Raw genomic sequence first — 16,104 nt, 5'->3', positions numbered from 1 at the left:
CAGAGCCGTCGGAAATAAGCCCACCCAGGAACAGTCAGTCTCTAAGATCCACTTGGAGAGTGTCTCTTTAAGTGTCCGGTTGGTTCCTTCCACCATCCCGGAGCTCTGGGGCCTATATGCTGTATGTAATTTCCACTTGATGTTTAAAGTTTTGCTTACTTGTTATACTAAATCAGCTATGAAAGCCGGGCCATTGTCTGATCCAATGCTGGTAGGAAATCCAAATCTGGGAACTATCTCGCTAAGCAGGCACCAGGCTACTTTTGATGCTCTTTCAGTCGGGGTAGGAAAAGCTTCTACCCATCCCGAGAACGTACATACCATGATCAGCAGGTAATGGTAGTGTCGGTGAGGTTTCATTTCAGGGAAGTCCACTTCCAGGTGTTCAAAGGGCAGCGAGCCTTTTAGCTGAATCCCCGGAGGTTCCTGTCTGTGCCGAGAGGCAGCATTGACCTGTGAGCAGGCGGTGCAGTTCTGAGATTCTGTCCTGCATGGGGAGGAGAGGCGGGGAACCGAGAAATATTTTCAAATTAGCTCTTCCAGTTTATCATGGCCCAGATGGGTCGCTTGGTGTGTTTGGCTTACCAGAGTCGGTGTCAGCTCCTCCGGTACCCATAATTTGCCACTTGGCAATTCCCACCATCCCTTTTCAGTCTTGATGGCCCCTTCTGCTTTGGCTAGTTGGTTTTGGGCTTCAGTGTATTTGGAAAGTCTAGCGTTAGCTCAGGTAGCTCCGCCAATATGAGAGCTTTAATAGGGGCTTCACTCGTCACCCCCAAGCCCTCGGCTGCTGGTTTAGCGGTCTTATCTGCCAGTCTGTTCCCCGAGCCCTGAGGTTATCCTCTTTTTGACGTCCTCAGCGGTGTATGACTGCAACCCTTTCTAGTTTCCAGGCAGCATCTTATAGGGTCTTAATTTCTTCCTTATTTTTAATATCTTTTTCATTCACTATCAAAGGCCTCTCTCCTTATACAGAGCCCTGTAGTGTGGCAAAAGCATACCTGGAGTCTGTGTAAATGTTTGTCTTCTTACCTTTGGACAGCTGGAGGGCCTGGATTAGAGCATATAGTTTGGCCCATTGAACGGACCAGTGTGATGGCAGAGAGCTAGCCTCAACGATGGTTTCTTTCCTGATGACTGCAAATCCCGACAGTCACTGTCCTTGTCTCACCAGGCTGGTGCCCTTGGTGTACAGGACCCAATCTGGGTGTGGGATTGGCTGGTCTCTCAAGTCAGGCCTGCTGGCGTATTTCCTTGCAATCGTGTGAGGGCCCACCTTCTCCCACAGGAAGGTGAGTGGCCGGATTCAGGGCCTGACAAGGCTCAGTAGTAACATGGGGGTTCTCACATGACAGTCCCTGGTATTGGGTAATCCGGGATGTCGACAGCCATTTATGGGGGTCCCCTCGCAGGAGAGTGTTGACCTCATGCAGGACTTTTATGAATGAATTTTGGCCCAAAGTCAGTTTGGCTGCCCCCTGGACCAGTAAGGCAACTGCAGCAACTGCCCGTAAGCCTCCCAGCCACCCAGTGGCAACACTGTCCAGCTGATTAGAGATAAGCCACTGGTCTGTCCCATGTCCCCATAGTCTGGGACAACACTCCCGTAGCCACCTTGCCCCTTTCAGTCACGTAAAGAGTGACTACAAGGTCACTCTTAGCAAGGTCAACAGCTTAGCAAGGTCTGGCAGGCCCAAGGCGGGTGCTGACATAATTTTACTGGGTCTGAGTTCTATTACCAGTGGGACTTGTTTTGCAAGCCTGGGCGGGGTGGGGGTGGGGGTTGTTTTCCACCCAGACCTCAGGGAATTGTTGAGTTAACTCTCTCGCTTGACTGTTTAGCCCGTCTGGTTTCCCTTCCCGGAGATCGGGCAACCTCCATTCATCTTGAGGGGTTACTGAGAGGAAGAGTAAAGAGGTGGTTGAGCCCACTCGAACAGTGGGTCTTTCGTGGGGGGAAAGGCCACTTGTGCCCCCAATTTAGACAGCAAGTCTCTTCCTAACAAAGCTACTGGGCATTCGGGGATGTATAAAAACTCATGAGTCACTTGGTGTCCCCCCATCTGACATTTTCAGGGTAGGCTAGAGACACAAAGGCTGCAGACCCAGCAGCCTCTGGCTGGGTCTGCTGCTGCTGCTGCTAAGTCGCTTCAGTCGTGTCTGACTCTGTGCGACCCCAGAGACGGCAGCCCCCCAGGCCCCCCCATCCCTGGGATTCTCCAGGCAAGAACATTGGAGTGGGTTGCCATTTCCTTCTCCAATGCATGAAAGTGAAAAGTGAAAGTGAAGTCGCTCAGTCGCGTCCAACTCTTAGCGACCTCACGGACTGCAGTCCACCAGGTTTCTCCATCCATGGGATTTTCCAGGCAAGAGTACTGGAGTGGGGTGCCATTACCTTCTCCGGGGGCTGGGTCTATTGGCGTATAAAGTCTATAGGCCTCGCACAGTCCTTCGCAGAACTCAGAGGGTGATTTGCTTTCCCTTTGAATCACTTCGGAGGGTTTTGCGATACTCATAGCTTTTTGGGCCCCTGTTTTGAGACCTTGTAAAATAGCCACCCGATATCTCTCAGGTGGCCCCTCCCTTCCTCTGTGTTACAGTCCCAGTCGGGCCTCTCATCGGGGGTGGCTAGTTCTGCCCACCACTGTGGGTTTGCAGTACCCTCAGGTGCCACTTCTCTTAACCATTTTCTGGCCTCAGTTAGGATCCTGTGTCTGTCCTCAGTGCTGAAAAGGGAGCCTAGTAGTTGGATTGTGTCATCCTATGTAGGGCGGTGGGTTTGAAAAATAGTCTCCATTAGCCTAATCGTGGCTTGTGGCTCCCCCGAGTACGGTGGAGCGTGTCTCTGCCAGTTTAATATATCCATAGAGGAAAATGGCTGATAATAATAGGCTACAGGGGGCGGACGGTAGTGCCCTATGCGTCCTGAACTGGAGGCTGTTGTACCCTCTGAGGGGCATCTGCAGTAGGGTTCTTTCCCCTTGTTCCTTGGCGGAGCCCAGCCTCTGTCTAATTGCTGTGTTTTCTTCCCCCTTCCATCAGTACTCACCGGGAGAGGTGGATACAATCTAGGAGGTCCAGCTGAGGTGGAATTCTGGGGGCATTGACCAGAGGTCTCCATTGCTGGGATTGGAGCCTGCCGAGGTGGCGGCTCTGCGAACTCCGGGAGAGCTGGTGGGAAAGCAGGGCAGGAACTTCACCTGGCCCTGGATCGGGCATTAAGGCGGCCTCCGGTCCTGGTGGGGCACTGGGAGGCAGGCGCGTCATTATCCAGTATGGGGGAGGGGTCAGGTCATCCCCGTCCAAATCCTGTAGAATTTCCTTTTTTATCATCAGTCAATTTTTGTGCCATTAATGTTTTTCCCTTTCCCTTCTGGATACAGAACCTTGTCCAAGTAGGAGGGTCTTGAGCTAACCCTAGACATGAGTCAGTATATGGATATTGATCCGGATGTCCTGGCTCTCCTGTGCCTACTGTATAGACTGCGTCCACTATTTTTGAGTTCATGGTGTTCTCTGGTGGCCATCCTACTCCCACAGGGGGCCATTCGACCTCACAGAGTATGTGGAGGCGGTTAGGCTTCATCTTCACCCCACAGTCTCCTCCTAATCCCTTCTTAAAATTTTTAATCATGCACTCCAATACGGTTGCCTTAGATTCACTTCCCCTCATCTTGCTTACCTTCTCAGATCTTCTACTTTCCCTTTTTGTTCTGTCTACGAAGTTCTCAGTACCCTATGTACTTCTGATATTTCCCCTCAGTGACACTTAAATTGCCATTCTGCCTCCTTCCTAACTGGGGTGAGAAGAGCCTTACCTGCCAGATCCCAGAGGGAGAAGGGGGATCGGCGTGTCTTCACCTGTCAGCACAGCTAAACCAGAACACCACGTGATCCAAGACTGTTTCTCCCTTAACTTTTAAAGTCCATTCTGCCTTGGTGGGCTTGATCAGGTGTGGATGAAAATACAGATGGGTTAAATATCCCACGTCCCAGGCCATCTCCGGAAAAGCCAATTCGTACTCACTTATGTATCCCCCTCCTTCTAGCCTGACAATTCCGAGGGGGTCGAGAATTTCATAGCAGATGGGACACCTCCTTGGGGAGGGCAGAATATGAGCACACAAATCCAAGTTTCTTCTCCTAAAAATGCCCTGGCAATTGCTTGGTAATAATTTTCCCCAAGACGGTGTGGACACCACCTCCTAAATGACCTTCACAAATTTCCTTCCTAAGCCCTAACACGCTCATCAACCTGTGTACCAAGCAATTGCTGCCACCTGCCTATTCCAGGCTCCTGTGGGTCTGTGCCCCTTCTAATCCCTCCCAGGGGGGTGATCAGGCCCCCTCTTCCACCCTACCGGGTGGGTTCCTCCTCACCTGAGCGCTCAGTTCCCCTGCTGCCGTCCACTACCTGCTAACATGAAAGGTCCGGGCATTGAGAAGCAGAATCCTTTCAGAAGGGCGAGGCACCTTCCCCCCTCTAGAAGATTCGAGCCTCAAGGCCTCGGAGTAGTCCCAAATGGGACTTGTCTTCTCAAAGTGAGGAGTTTCCCAACCCATGCACCAAATGTTGTAGCCATGCTTTCTGGGAAACAAACTCACTCAGAAAGACAATGCAGATAGTGGAGTGCAGGTTATTACACCGGTGGGCCCAAGGCAGAGTCTCCTCTTAGCCAAGGACCCCGACCAGTTTTTCTGAAAACTTTATATACCCTAAGTGTACGTGCCCAAACCCACCTCCCCAGATTCCCTGAAACTAGTCTGAACAAAGGAAAAGAAAGATACAATCAAAGTTAACCCTGATTCATATGCCTTAAGCCTAAGTAGTTAACAGCGGACAATTATCAATAGGCCTGTGGTCATACCCCAGTTGGAGAAGGCAATGGCACCCCACTCCAGTACTCTTGCCTGGGAAATCCCATGGACGGAGGAGCCTGGTGGGCTGCAGTCCATGGGGTCGCTAAGAGTCGGACACGACTGAGTGACTTCACTTTCACTTTCCACTTTCACGCATTGGAGAAGGAAATGGCAACCCACTCCAGTGTTCTTGCCTGGAGAATCCCAGGGACGGGGGAGCCTGATGGGCTGTTGTCTATGGGGTCGCACAGAGTTGGACACGACTGGCACGACTTAGCAGCAGCAGCAGCAGCAGCATACCCCAGTAAGCATAATAGAATTTATGATTCTATTCAGTTACACAGATAATTAGGGTATTCTTTTAGGCAACAGAGAGTCTAGGTACAAGCCCTGGGGCTCTTCCATCCAGGGGGGTCTGGTTTTCCAGTTGGTATGTTGTTTCCATAGATACTTGGCATAGAGCGCAAAGTCCACGGCCCGGCCCAAGATGGAGTCCTGCTTTCAAGATGGAGCCTGTTCTGTCTGTTTCCTCCTTCAACAGGAGAGGGCAACCAGCCAGCACAAGAGGTGGAGGGAACGCAGAGGTCTGGGAGCCAGAGCAGAGGGCTTCCTGGAGAAGGGGCCACACTGTGCCAGGTGACCCCAAGAAAGGGACCCAGGCAGGAGCAACCGAGCGTACAAAGGCCTGGAAGCCACAGTGACTGCTGGGTGGGCAGGGTGGGGACAGCTGGAGGGTGGGGTGAGGGACAGCGAGGAGGCCAGGAGACGCCCCTTGCTACGGGGCACCGGGCAGGGAAGAGGGCGCTGGCTGGGTGCCCAGGTGTCCGGGTGTCTGTGTCCGGGTGGTGCAAACAGCCCTAATGGGTTTATTAAGCCTCTGCAGACACATCCGGCTCCTGGTGGGGAGGAAATGCACACGTGACCAGCCTGGGAGGGGCTGGGAGGGGAGGGGCACAAGGAATTCCAGCCTCTGCCGAGCAAAGCCTTGGCCTTTCCAGAGCAGCCATGAGCCCCGACCCTGGGGCTGGGTGACCCTGGACGGATCACTTGCCCTCTGTGGGCCTCAGTTTCCCCCTTATGTAAAAGCGGGGGTTGAGCTGGGTAACTGTGAGGCCGTGCTCTCCACCATCACCCGGCATGGGTCGGGCACTGCAGGAAACAGATGGCACACTGTCTAATGGGGCAACCACGAGCATTTACAAGGGTGTGGGCAGCAAATCAAGGGGACCCAGGGCACCGATGGGGACATAAACACTGCTGTCCCTGAAGGACTGGTGGGGTTTCCAGGGCCAGTGAGCAGGAGCCACGGGAAGGGTCTGCCCGGCAGGGACAGGGGGCTGTAGGTAGAGGGATTAAATACTCTGGTCTTCCCCCTCTGGCCTTCTGATCATGCGGCTGGAGGGCAGAGGGGTCTGGATGGTGTGGTCCACCGGGAGTAGGGCTGAGACTCCCAGCCCTTTGGTCACATGATTGCTTCCATCTTAAAGCCATCTAGGGGGACTGCCCTGGTGGTCCAGTGCCTGTGCGTGCTGAGTCGTGTCCGACTCTCTGTGACCCCATGGACTGTAGCCCACCAGGCTCCTCTGTCCATGGGATTCTCCAGGCAAGAATACTGGAGTGGGTTGCCATGCCCTCCTCCAGGGGATCTTTCCAACCCAGAGATCGAAGCCAGGTCTCCCGCATTGCAGGCGAATTCTTTCCAGTCTGAGCCACCAAGGAAACCCAGTGGTTAGGGCTCTGTGATTTTGCAGCTGAGGGTGCGGGTTGGATGCCTGGTCTGAGAACTAAGATCCTGCAAGCTCCAAGATAAAAAAAAAAAAATTAAAGCACTCTAGGGGCCCACCCAGAGTTACCTCATTAGCATAAACTGAGGGATGGTTGACAGGGGCTCCTTATGCATAACAAAATATGCTCCTCTCACCCCGGCACTCAGAAAATTCCAAAGTTTTAAGAGCTCTGTCCCAGGAGCCAGGACAAAGACCAAGTATACAGTTCTTATTATATCACAACATCACCGAGCGGCACAGACCGACTTTGTGCCAATCCTGTGGAATCAGACCCGTCCCCTCCTTTGGTCTCCAGACTGGAGAAAGGGGCCACAAAGTCCTGTCCTAGATGGAGGGCTGCCTGAGGCCAGGGTGAGGGGCGTGCAGACAGGTATCTGCGGGAACTGACCGACCCCTGAGTCGGGAAGGTCAGGGGTCCTGGCTGTCTCTGACTGGATGGATGTCCCAGAGGACCTCAGACCACCACGTTACCCCACAGCCAAACCTAGAGCTGTGCCCCGGCCCCCAACCCCCTCGTGGTTCCCTGGGCCTCCAGCCCCCAAGCCGAGTTCTGGAGAAGACCCCGATCAACCGCTGTCCCAGACCATAGGCCCCCACGGGGGACAGGCACCACTTTCTGTGACAGGCACAGCCCGGCCATGAAGTCTCAGCCAGCTCCTGAGCCCAGAGCCCAGCCGTGGGTGGTTGAGAGCTCAGCACGGTGTGGGTAGGGTGTCCCCCTACACACCCGGAACCCCACCCCAGGCTCTCACTGGAACCTCAGCCGTGCCTGGGCTGGCTTTCCTGGGCTCTTCTGGGGCCTGGGAGTCCAGAACTGGGCTGGAGGGGAAGGCGTCATGAGCCAGGGTGGCTGGCCCATAGAGCTGCCGACCGGGATCCCGACAGAGCAGAGAGGGAGCGTGAGCCCCAGAGCCGTGTTGTGAGACCTGCCCTCAGGGAGAGCCCTGCGTGGCACTCCGAGGAGTGTCCTGCCCCAGCCCCAGCCCTGGCGCCCTGTCTGACCCCCCCTCAGTTCTCTCATACATATAACGGATGGAAGAGATGAGCGGTAAGGTCCTCGGGTCACTCAGTCCCTCCTTGTTCACTCATTCGCTCATTCATCCCCTCCTACACTCAGCAGGCAGTCACCAGCTCCAGTCCCGGCCCTCAAGGCCAGTCCTGCATCAGCAGGGGCTCGACTTGCACAGGGATGACGAGGAGGCCGTCATGGGGCGGAGGCGCCTACACTGTTGCCGGGAGCAGGGGCGGTGGGGTGACAATGACCGCACCAGCCCACTCAGAGCTCCAGCTCTCGGGTGCACAAACCTGGGGAACACAGACTCGGGGACAATGGCCTTGAGCCATGAAGCGACACCCAGTGGGGCCCAGGGCCTCTGACGTCAGCCTGATGGACGGACGAACAGATGAGGGCAGAGGACCTGCTGTATCCCTGCCCTTCTGTCCCCATTTTTCTGTCTCTCTCCCTGTATCCCCCACTCTTACCTTTCTCTGCCTCTCACTGCATCACTTGTCTCTATTTTTAACTCTGATAAGCCATGGGAACTCCCTCACTTCCTGGGGGGAAGCCATCTGAGCTGGCCCGGAGATGGGCACGACCATTTCCCAATAAACACAAGATAAAATCAGAAAATGGGCTTCTGTTCCAGGTCTGGGCTCAGTAGGGGAAAAGGGCAAAATTGAAGCCAAAAGAAGAGTGAGAAAGACAAGGTGTGTCAGGGGTGGGAACAGTTCATGGCCCATCACTCCAACCGGCAGGTATGCAGGGGACCCCAGGGGCCCTCCCTGGACGCCCTTTGCAACCTCCCAGCCCCCCATCTCCGCACCCTGGTTCCTCTCCAGACACCCAGCTCTCCCCTGCAGTAGGAGCCCAGGTGGCCCCACTGAACTGTTGTGCCCCCTATTCCCCACAAGTGTGTTTTGGCACTCCCTCTCTTTGGCATGGATCAGGTGCTCCACTGGGAATGCTGGTTCACATGGAAGGGTCTGAAGACCTCCGTCAGCCTAAGCTCCCTGGGGACGTTTCCACCTGGGGCACCAAGATGCAAGGGTGTGACCTGAGAAAGGAGGTCTCTTAAGGGTCCTGTTGGGAGGTCCCTCCTAGGAAGGTAGTCCAGGCTGAGGGCATGGTCCTCCTGAGACCCCCTGACTGGCCCCAGGCTGAGATGCAGGCTGCCCCCCATTGGCCCTGGGGACTTCTGCAGAGCTGCTGGGGACACGGTGTTGCCTGCTGAGTGCCCAGAGTCGGCCCTGGGGTTCCGTGTCATTCTGGCAGTGCGAGGGCTCACAAATGCTGTTCCTTCACTCTCCTGCTGCTGTTCCCACCTCTCTGCCCCTCTACCTGGAGCCAACATCCCCTGGTCCTTCAAGCCCACCTCAGATGTCACCTTCTTGTGACCGCCTGTGACTTCCTTCCATGGCAACTTCATTGTCCATGCTGAACCTCAAGGACTCCAAGAATATCTCCTGGCTGCCCTCAAACTGCCTCTTCATGCATCCTGGGTAGGATAGAGGCTGAGAGAGACCGAAGGCAGCAGAAACAGAGACCAGGAGACTCAGACCGCTCCCTCCTCAATCCCTCCACCCCACCCAGTCACTCCAGCCCAACCCAGCGAGGGCCACATGCAGAGGGCACAGAGATGCCAAGGATCCTTGTCTGGCACCTACTAGGCACCAGGAACTGGACTGGATAATTCACGAATGTGAACCTCACATCCTTGGGGCAATCCCATGATTAGCATTATTTTACAGATGAATAGACAGGGGTGTGGTAAGTGCCACCAGCTGGCCATGGGACCCGGAGGGGTCTTAGAACTCTGTTGGAGGGGAAAGGAGGGGGCCACAGGGCCCTTGGTGGGGAGGCAGGGGTGCCCAGCCCCGCCCTGGTCCCTGCCTCTGATCTGGGCTACAGCCAGGGTGGTCCCCTGCCCTTCTCCCACTCCCACCCCCAGCTTCCTCAGTGGGAGGATGTTTCCACTCCTTTCTGGAAGGTTCAGGAGGTTAATGAGGCCAAAGCACGTAACACCACTCAGGGGGATGAAGTTCTGGGAAGAGAGGAACCTGGGTCTGGGCTCAGGGCCAAGGGCGGGACGGGCAATGGCACCTCTGCTCACAGAGCCTGACCACAGCTTACCCACCTTCCCTGGTCCAGCCACCAGCCCCCTGAGGAGTCTCTGAGAATGTCAGAGAAGGGCCTCGACAGGGCAGGAGACCCCTTCTCTTCCCACCGTGGACGTGGTCCAGCCTGAGCTGTTCGGGACGTGGACCCCTGGGGCCTGGGGAGGCTGGCCGATGTGGCTGTGGTTGTCCCCAGCTGGCCTGCCTTGAGTCTAAGTCTTAGTTGGCGGGGATGAAGGGAAGGGTAGGTTCTCAATCCCGCCTGGACCCCAGAGGGACGCCAAGGCTGCAGCAGGGCCCCCAGAAATTAAAAGCTGCAGGCAGACTGGACCTTAAGCCTAAATCTCCAGGCTCAGTGCCCAGGGTGGGGACATTCATCTCAGTCTGCCCTCTCCCATCCCACCTTTCCATGCATCCTCGCCTGCTGTCATCCTCCCCGGGCTGTGTGCTGGGCTCCGGGGACAGGAACACCTTGGCCACAGCCCCTGTCCTATGGGAACAAAGTGGCCAAGACAGAGGGACACACCCCAAGTAGATGGTCCCAGAGTGCCATGGGAAGCGCTCCCGGTGCAGGAAGAAAGTTCTGTGCTCTCATGGGGGAAAGGGCTCTCAGCTTGCTGACCAACCCTGTGGGCCCTTCTGCTGTGAGAGGGGCCCCTGGGCCCACGGGGGTGGGGGCAGTGAGGTCAGGACAGCTGTCCAGCTCTCCCAAATAAGACCAAAGAGTCAAGAGTTTCAGCTACTGGGCTGCTGAAAGGAGGAAGGGGAGTCACCCAGTGTGCCCACTGGGGAGAGGGTGGGGACAGGTGTGACATGCCTGCAGAGGGACGGTAAGGACTGACCAGGCTGGGACCTAGTGTTCTGATGTCTCCCCTAGGACCCAGCAGTTCTGCTGACGGTATTTCCTCTGTAGAGAGAAACACATGCCCTCCTCCAACAGAAGTCAGGTCTGAGAACACTCACAGCAGTCTTGTTCGTAACAGGTCCAAACTGGACACAATACAGAGGACAGATGTCTGTCCACGGGCGAAGGGCATTATGGGGGCTCCGTCCCCACCGTGGAAGGCTATTCAGCTATGACAAGAGCATGGATGGTCGACCCAGGCAGCCCTGTGGGTGACTGTCCTGGATGTTATCACACTGATCAAGAGAAGCCTGAAGCAGAGGAATCCACGCTGTGTGATCCCCTCCACAGGGAGATGAGAAGCAGGCAAGAATAACAGCGGGTGATGGACTTGGGGTAGAGGTTGTCCCCGGACTGGGGCACGAGCAAGCTTGCTGGGGGTGCAAGTGACCTAGCTCTCCATCTGCATGACCCAGATGTGGTTGTTGTTGTTTAGTCGCTCCGTCGTGTCTGACTCTTTGCGACCCCATGGACTGTAGCCCGAAAAGCTCCCCTGTCTATGGGATTCTCCAGGCAAGAATACTGGAGTGGGTTGCCATGCCCTCCTCCAAGGGATCTTCCCGACCCAGGGACTGAACCCAGGTCTCCTGCATTGGCAGGCGGATTCTTAACCACTGAGCCACCAGGGAAGCCCTACCCAGGTGTACGCATGTGTAAAACTCCATCAAGCTGTTCACTTAAGATGTGTGCGTTTTACTATAAGAAAAGGAGCCCGCGTTTATTCTGCAGGTGGCTGCCACTGTGTGTCATCAGGGAACATACAGAGGCCTCTGCCCCAAGGAGCTGGGAGGCCTGGCCCCCCAGTACTGGGCGCTGTCAGCCTGGCGGCCCCTCACTCAGGCACAGTCCAGAGAGACACGGGTGGTGTCCAGCAGGGGAGGGAGCGGTCAGTCACACAGAAGGCACCAGACTGAGCAGAAGCAGAGATGCTGGGAGGGACAGTGGGGGTCCTGCTGGGGGCGGCTAGGGCAGGGGGGACCCTGGTGAGTTGAGGGCACCCAGAGGCCAGGGTCCCAAGTGCCCAGGTAAGAGGGAAGGACCTTCATGTTCTGTTACAAGTTAATCACTATTGCCCATAAGTTTTGTTTTTTTTTTTTAATATTTATTTACTTATGCTGAGTCTTAGTTGCTGCTGGTGGCATCTTTAGTTAGGGCTCTAGTTCCATGACCAGGAATCGAATACCAGGCCCACTGCATTAGGAGTGCAGAATTTTAGCCACTGGACCACCAAATGAAATCCCACCTGTAAGCTTGTATTATACATAATGAACCACCTCTGGGAACTCTGCCACAGGTAACGAGTGTTAAGCTAAAATACCTTAGATTAGCTCACGGGACAGAGCCTGACCAGGCCCACCTGTGAATGGCAGCAGGGGAGGAAGAAATGAACACATCCCCTCTGGAGTCTGGCCGGAACCGGGACTTTCCCCTTCCCCTCTTAGTACGAGAAGCCTGAATTCTAACGTGGGGAAGGTGGTCCTTGAGACACTAGTCTCCCATCTTCTCCGTCCGCCGGCTTTCCAAATAAAGTTGCTATTTCATGCCCCAACAACTCTTCCTCTCGATTTATCAGCCTGCCCTGTGGCGAGCAGTTGGAGCTTGGATTGGAAACACCCACAGAGGACCAGAAGCTGTGATGCCGTGAAAGCAGAGAAGTTGGTGTCTGCAGCAGTGGAGGGGCACCCTCTGAGCAGGTGCGAAGGGTGGGCTGGAGCCCCCTGGGCAGGAGTCAGGCTGAGATCCGGGAGCTGCCTCCATGTCCTGTCTCCCCCACAGCCCCCCCAAAAGCCCCCACCCCACCGTGGCTCCAGGGCTTCTGGTTCCTGTCAGCCCAGCCAGGGCCTGTCCCGAGCTGGAGCCGGGAGGCGGTGGCGCCAGAAGCCTTGACAGGTTTATGTTCTGGCTGCGGCTGCTGCTCTGGGCTCATGCCGAGTCCCCTGTCATCCTCCTCCCCCCGGAGCTGGGAGACGCTCAGCCAGGGGTCTGGAGACCAGGGTCTCCTGGGAATCACACCATCCCCTCCCCAGTCCGGGGCCATCTCTGCTCAGGGGGTGCCTGAGGACGATGCCTGTACCCTTGTCCCCCACCTCCGCCCCACTCTAGCCCTGATCCTTCAAGTCCAGCCTGGTATCACCTCTTCCAGGAAGCCCACTTGGAACATCACCCTCTATGGGTAGGAGGTGCCTTGGGTGGATCCGAGAGGCTGGGGCAGAGATCTAGACCCAAGACTCTGGATTCCCAACCTTCCCCTTTCAAAACCTAGGACTCCTGGTTTTTCACTTGCCTTACCTCAGTTTCCCGCTTTGGGAAGGGGCAGTGGGCTGGAGCTGAGGGGCTTAAGTGACTGCAGCTCTGGGGAGGCCTCAGAGAATGGGCACCTCTGGGCTCCCTTCTGGCTGCCCCGCTTGGCCACTGTTGGGGCCCCATGCTCACAGGGCACCTCGGGGACAGTGGGCAGCGCTGCGTGCCTGCTCTAGGCTTCTGCTCAAGGCCACTCTGCCGGCCACCTTGGGGCACCCCGAGGGACCTGCAACCTCTCCCCCACACACACAAGGGGTCCCTGGGGTGAATCGGGGGGCCACATTCCCCTTAACTCTGCCCCCACCTCAGTTGGGGTCTAGAACCTTCCCTCTGTCTCCGCAGTTTCTCTCTCTGACTTCCTGTCTCTCTGCTTCTGTTTCTCTTTCTCTCTGAGCAGGGTCTGTTTCTCTGTCCTCCAGGGAGGGTGAAGCTGTGCTAGGAGAGGGCAGCTTCATCGCAGCGCCTCTGCAGGGCCTTGTCTACAAAGCGGACTGACACCAGCCCTTCCGTCTGTGGCTTCCTTACCCGTATGAAGGGGATGATGGGAGCAGAGCCTGGCTCCAGCGAAGACGAATGAGAATGTTCCTGAAGTTCTCAGCACTGAAAAGTGCCTCTTGAGCTCTGCTGACATCAGCAGGCTCTACTCACAGCCACGCTATGGAGGGGTTGCCCCACCATCGCTCCACTTTACAACTTAGGCAAATGAGGCCCAGAGAGGCTGAGTTACTTGCCCATAGTCACACAGCAGGTCTTATTGTGGTCGTGAAACCGATTGGTGTCATTCCAGGGGGGCTCCGAAGAGCCCTGGTACCATATGGCTTTATGTCTCAGTGCAGCGAAGAATTCGGCGAGAGCAAAGTGGTAGATAAGAAGTGACTTATTAGACTAGGACACTTGTGAGGCCTACACGCAGGTGGGCCAGAGATGCCGCGCCCCAAGAACTCAGTGGGGCTGCAGTTTTATAATCAAAGGAAACGTGAGGAGGGGAGAAGACCTTCTTTGTCTTTCTGGAGCAGACGTCATGCTTTCATCATCGGTTCCTCCTCCAGATGGAGCAGGGGAGTCTTCTTGTCCCTACATGGTCAAGCGAGGTCCACAGATTGCTGTTTTTCATGTGTGCAGAGAGCATGTCCGAGATCATCAGCTCACTGAGCTCACCGGGCAGGAGGGGGGCTCATGCCGCCATTGTTAAACTGTTCTGGGGCATGTCCCATGGCATGGTTTTGTTGCTAAACAAGCCTGATTGGTTTTGTGGTTAAGCAAACTGCTTTCTCGGGTAATCATTAACTTACAGGGGTCTCCCATATCTTTCTACTTATAGTCCCCTAGTGGGATTAACTATTTAATCACCTTTCAATCACCTGTTTTTTCCCTTCATTCTGTCCCTATCAGTAACGGAGCTGGGATTTGAACTCGGGGATCTGGCTCAGGGCCCACACTCTTAACTGTGGGTCTCGGTTTTAAAATTGTATTTAATGCTCTCTGTCTAAATGGGGTGGGGCAGGGGGGAGCTGGGAATAGAACCTGACCGGCCTGTGAATGCCTCTTGGCCTGCCTCCTCCAGGCATCTCACAACTGGCCTGTCCAGACCTCGTGGCACTCTGCCGTCCCTCGGTCTGGAGCCGGCCAGGGCTCCCTGGGGCCCTGGGCTCAGTCCAGAGCTCTGCACCCAGCCTTTGTGGGGCCCCAGCTGGGCACCCCCTGACCTCTGGGGGAGGGCTGCCCTTCCTCCCTCAGCACCTCCGCCCAGCTTCCTCCCCACACCTTGCTTCTCCCTCTGATCCACTTCTCTGACTTTCTGACTCACAGTAATACCACCCTGCCCTTTCCTCCTGGGGTCTGTCTCCTCAAAGAAGTCCTCTCTTGGGGCCCAGCCAAGATTTGGCACTGGGATCAGGGAGGACAGAAGGGGAGGCCTCTCCCCTGAGCAGGGACAGCTTCCCTGGGAGACCCTGTGGGGCCTCCAGTCCTCCAGGGGCCTCCAGTCCTTAGGTCTGGGGGAGGGGAAGGTCACTGGCTTCAAAATACATAAGCTCCCCAATTTTTAAAACTACGTGTTTATTTGTTTGGCTGCACCAGGCCGTAGTTGCAGCATAGTGGGATCTAATTCCCCAACCAGGGCTTGAACCCAGGCCCCCTGCACTGGGAACACGGAGTCTTAGCCACTGGACCACCAGGGAAGTCCCTCCCCCAGTTTTAAAAATGGTAAATGTTTCTTTAAATATCTTCTACACCCAGTGTTGTGTCAGCTTCACAAATTTAGCATTTTAGGATGTGTCACCGTGGGTGAAAACAATCGGTAGGTCACATCTTCTCACTTGGGAAGGATTCCCAAGATTCCTAAGAGTGGACGATGTTTGTGGAGAAATCAAGGTTAGCAGCAAGTCAAATGAGTTCCTGGAACCCGGAGAACTTTCAAAACTAGGTTATAAAATCCTTTTTTGAATATTTTTACAGCCACAGAAATGCATATAAAGTTGAGGGATATTTGCATTTTTTGATGTGGTTAAAAAAAAAAAGTAACATGAAGTAAATCACCGTAACCATTTTTAGAGGCACAGCTCAATGCTGCTAAATACATTCACGTCCTTGTGAGACACATCTTCCGAAGTTTATCATCTTGCAAGACTGAAACTCTATACCCATTAAACGACAAACACCCCATTCTCCCTCCATGAGGCTAGAGCCCTGGCAACCGCTGTTCTACTTCCTATTTCTGAGACCGACTGCACTAAACATCAGACGGCAGTGGAACCATAGAGCACGCGTCTTTTGTGACTGGTTTATTTCACTGAGCGTAATGTCCTCCAGCTTAGTTCATGCTGTAGCAGCTGCTGGATTTCCTTCTCCTTTTTTCAACTTTTTATTTTAATATTTGTTTTTATTTATTTATCCGGCTGCACTGGGGCTTAGTTGCAGCATGCAGGATCTTTAGTTGTGGCGGGTGGGATCTAGTTCTCTGGCCAGGGATCAAACCTGGAGGAGTGCAGAGTCTTAGCCACTGGGCCACCAGGAAAGTCCCTGAATTTTCTTCTTATTAAAGGCTGAATAATATTCCACTGTATGTGTAGAGACCACCTTATTCATCTATCCATCAGTGGACACTTAGATTGCTTCTACCTCTTGGCTGTTGGGGAA

General features: G+C 54.9%; 1 long non-coding RNA gene across 1 annotated transcript; it reads left to right on the top strand.

Annotated features, from left to right (window-relative positions):
• Window positions 1-11,783: 11,783 nt before the first annotated feature.
• Window positions 11,784-15,642, top strand: LOC123331586. Its single transcript, XR_006548302.2, has 2 exons — window positions 11,784-12,359; window positions 13,364-15,642. It is a non-coding gene; the product is annotated as an uncharacterized LOC123331586 (long non-coding RNA).
• Window positions 15,643-16,104: the final 462 nt, after the last annotated feature.

Source organism: Bubalus bubalis, chromosome 24 (assembly GCF_019923935.1).
Source record: "Bubalus bubalis isolate 160015118507 breed Murrah chromosome 24, NDDB_SH_1, whole genome shotgun sequence".
In the NCBI taxonomy this organism is placed as follows: domain Eukaryota; kingdom Metazoa; phylum Chordata; class Mammalia; order Artiodactyla; family Bovidae; genus Bubalus; species Bubalus bubalis.
Note: the sequence above shows the minus strand (reverse complement) of the source record. Positions and strands in the feature narration are given on the sequence as shown.